Below are 4,629 nucleotides of genomic sequence, written 5' to 3' on the forward strand. Positions count from 1 at the left end.
TGCCGCCCCATGCCAGGCATTGCCCGGGCGGCGCACGGCGTGATCGCACCCACCCTCCCCCCGTGCCACCCACCCTCCCAGCCTTTGCCCCCCCCGCCAATGGGCACAGCGAGTAAGCGAGGAGCCGCGAAAAGCTGCGGAAGTCCCTAGACGTTCCCCAGCTCTGGCCTGAGGCCGGAGCTGGGGAAAAGGCGCCCCATAAGCGAATTCGCTTATGGCGCGTTGGAGGAGGCCTCAGCGCAGCCTGTCTCCGGATTCCCCTGTGCGCCATCTGGACGCACAGCAGGGAAGCCGGGACAGAAGGCGCGTTAAGGCCTCATCTAGGAAGGCCCTTGATGGGGCTGCACTCCCCTTGAAGGAGCAGGTTCATAGCTTGGGGTTTCTGGATCCATCTCTGTCACTTGAGACTCAAGTGGCTTTGGTGGCTTAGATTGCCTTCCACCAGCTTTGGCTGGTGGCCCAGCTATTCACCTATCTAGACAGGGATAACCAGTCATCTATGCTCTGGTAAGCTCCAAGTTAGATTATGACAATGCCCTTGAAGACTTTCCAGAAGCTGGAGTTTATGCAAAAATATGGCAGCCAGATTACTCACGAGGACTAGAAGGTCTGAGCACATAAGACTAATTCTGGCCCACTTGTGTTGACTGCCTGTATGTTTCCAAGCCGGATTCAAGGTGCTGGTTTTAACCTATAAAGCCTTACACTAGGGATGTGTGAATTCACATGTGTGTTCACTGAAGTTCCCTAAATTTCATCTTGAAGCTCATTCCAACTTGAGTCCAACTTGAGATTGTGAGCTTTGTTGTTGTTGTTGTTGTTGTTACTTGAAAATCAATCCATAATTTCATGCATATTTTTCTAAATGTACACATCAATTGTGCTCACCTTTGAAATGTATGCATTTCTTTCCCATTGTTTAAAGAATACTCATGCACATTTCCCAAAACTACACACTTTTCATGCACACATTTTCAAATGTATGTTTGGTCCACAAATCACATTGCAAACTCGGAAATGTATGGACTTAGATCACAGATTATATTCAAGTCCGAAATGTGTGAACTGGGTAAATCCTGATAAAATAAACAAAACTAACTGAAATGAATTTCTCATACATCCCTAACCACCATCATCCACATGACACATGTGTTGAACCTGACTTTATAGTAAACACACCCTTAGCTACATGACAAAAACAGGGGCAACAATCACATGCTGGCACTGTTAATTTGCCACATTTGTATCCAAACATTCTTCCAGGAGCTCAGGGGAATGTGTGGGGGGTTATCCCATTTTATGCATTGATCATGAACAAGGATTTGACACCCGGCCAAGATGAACTCACTGTGAGTTAAGCTCAGGTTTTGAGATGCCGCTAGATGGCTTCAAATTGACCATTATTTGTTTTATTACATTATTACTATCATGCATAGCAGGGAGGGGTTTGATTTTGAAAACTCTGCTTGACACACTGCCTCTCTGTGAATCCAGGTGTTTCTGGGACACACGCAGTGTACTACCCATTACAACACACTGCTGTCACCATAGACTAAGGGCTCATCTACACCAAGCAGGATATTCCACTATGAAAGTGGTATGAAAGAGGTATATAAAAGGCAGGAGCCACACCAAGCAGAATATAGTGGTATGAAAGCAGTATATGGTCTGTGTCAATGGGCCCCAACAGTTGTCAGTGCACTTCAATACCACTACAAAGTAGTAGTGTGGCTCCTGCCTTTCATATACCTCTTTCATACCACTTTCACAGTGGACTATCCTGCTTGGTGTAGATGAGCCCTATGCAGCTGAAGAGTGGCAATGTTGTATGAAAGCTCTTTTACCAGGAGCACAGGGAGATAGCCAAACAGTGTGAATATAGCTAGGAGTACAAACCAAGGTGGTAAGTACCTGTTGCAGATAAGGAAGCAATTTGAGGCATGGAAGAAGAGGAAAGCCAGAATAGCATGAGTTTCTTATTCTCATTCTCTGTCATCATCATCATCTGGTGCCTTCATATGCTAACGGTAGTGGTGTAAAAGCTGCTTATTTATGGGTTTAACACATGGCTCAGCCCAGAACTATATGGATGGCATTAACATTTGATGAAATGCCTTGTCCCGTATGAGGAACTCCTTGAGAACGGAGATCAAGTAATGAGGCTGTAGTACAGGCCCTGCCATCAAGGTAGGCAAGGTTGTCATCCATAATTAGTATAGTCTTCTTAGGCTCCTTTTTAGTAGGATTCCCTCCTGAGGGGGGCCCATCTCACCTGTATGGTTGATCCTTTTAGAAAGGTGATTAAAGTCTTCTTTTTCCCCCATTTCACCAGGCTTTCTGAATTACTTTCTTCTCGTGTATGTGTGTGTACAATTGTTTTGTTGTATAAATATTAGTACTCTTTTGTTTATTGTTTCAGTGTGATGTTTTTAGATTGAAGTAACCCAATTAGTCAAAAAGCCGGACCATCATCATCATCATCATAATTGTCCAGATATTGCTTACACAATTATCACTTGGCTGGGATCAGTGGTGAGAATTGCTCGGGAATGACCTGTCTGTTTGGCCCCTACCAAGTGGTGCCGTCCCTTTAAGCATCATGGCAGCAGTGTGGAATGAACCCATGGCTAATTGGCTCCCATGCTACTGCTGTAACATCTAAAGGGCACCTAGTTTAGTGTTTTTGTTTGTAATGATTCTAGACTGTCATAGTTTATTAGTCTGTGAGGAATAGAACAACAGCTGTTCACATAGGAAAAGCAATTCAGAGGATGTTCGGAATATATATATCTATATATATAGATAGATAGATAGACAGATAGTTTATAGTTGTTCATATGGTTGTACTGATTTATAAACTAACATCTACAAAGAGCAGTCCATGCTGTGTGCTTCCATCATGTGCAGGTCCTCCAATGTGCACGGCTTGGCACCTGCAGAAGTGCCACACACCAGCATGGTCCCACCAACAAGAGCCCCCTGGAGTTGCTCCTCCTCTTCCCCATTGCAACCTCCATGTCCACCTGCCTCTCACTGTGAACCAGAGAATGGTGGTGGTGAGAAGGAGGAGCAGTAGATGTCCCTGCTTACTTTCTCATTGGCTCTCTGCCAGTCAAGCAAGCAAATGGTAGGTTGCATATATGTATTCAACGATCCCTTCCTGACACTCCTGTCCATTTCATGGCCCACTGTTCAATAAATCTCCAACAGCCCAAAGGTCATTCTGTAAAGACTTAATAGTAGAAGACAGAGGCTAACATGGACTTTTGGAGTCTAAGCTGGAGAGACCATCTTACAACAACAGTTTATTGCAGTCAATAGACCATTCCAGCAAATAAAATTTTTACATACAAGCAAACTGAACATACCATTAACTATTAAAAGTCAGGCAATCATAGAAGATCTAAAAGAAATGGCCAAGTTCAAAAACTTGGCCACTTGCTCAGTGATTGATTTGTCTATATTACAAAGTAAAAGAGACGTTAAGAATTCAGTTGGGTGACCAGGATAAGATTGTAAAATAGGGTTTAGAAGATCGTTTCTGGCCCCTAGATAAAATCTACAAAACAGTAAAACATGAGATACAGTTTCCACTTCACTATTGTTGCAGGGGCAGCATCTATTGAGCACTGGAATTTTATTAAATCTGCCCTCCAGAAGTTTGGAGGGAAGGACATTAAGTCTTAATGAACATGAAACCCAGATATGAATGGGATTTGCATTGTAGATCTTGATTATGTTTAATGATGATGTTTTATTATTCATGATAAGTCACTAAGTTAAAAAACAAAGATGGTCAACAAAGCAGCTAGTGACAATGGTGGAGAGAAGATCACTGAGGGAGGGGGTCAACTGAGGGTGTCTTCCCAGGGCCCCTCAAAAACTTGGAGCCAGTGCTGCACACAGAGGTTCCCTGCAGGGCTGGTCCTGCCATTAGGTGGAGTGACGCAGTCACCTCTGGTGGCAGATCCTGGGTGGCATATGGGGGTTGGCAGCAGTGGCAGCCCCCTGGCTGTTCCCCTCTGTTGGAGGACAGAGCTGTTTGTTCCAGCCTGCCTTGCACCCTCCAAGTTAGCCTGCTGCCTTCAAGTGCAATGGAGGATGCTGTCCCATCCCCAATGCCGGTTCATGTGCCAGTCTAGTTGGCTTCTGTAGGAAGACTGGAGTAGGTGCCATCTTGTCCTTTGCCTCAGGCAGCAAAATGGCTTGGGCTGGCTCCAATCCCCTATTTGCAAGGACTTTGTAATTCACTTCAATGGAGGCCACTGGCATGACAGTAATGTAGAGGGCACTCTGGAATGAGGTGAATATCTAAAACTGATTTAAAGGAGTGGCCAAATAAAAACAAACAAACTTCAGAATCCAAGCTGAACATCCTAGAACTTTTTTCCACTGCCCGCTTTCCCCTATTTCATCATTTTTAATCAATATTTACCCATAAATCAGTCTTTCCCACTGTTTTCTATTTCATATTTCATCATTTTGAATCGATATATTTTTCCATAAATCTGGCTCTCCCCTACTTTCCGAAGCATACATAATAATGGCAAGACGTTCGAGTCGTCAAAGGCACCCCAAAAAGAAAGAAAAGAGAGAGAGAGAGAAAAAGCAGAGCACATTGCGTGCCTT

The sequence above is a fragment of the Elgaria multicarinata genome, chromosome 7, assembly GCF_023053635.1.
Source record: "Elgaria multicarinata webbii isolate HBS135686 ecotype San Diego chromosome 7, rElgMul1.1.pri, whole genome shotgun sequence".
NCBI classification, from domain to species: Eukaryota; Metazoa; Chordata; class Lepidosauria; order Squamata; family Anguidae; genus Elgaria; species Elgaria multicarinata.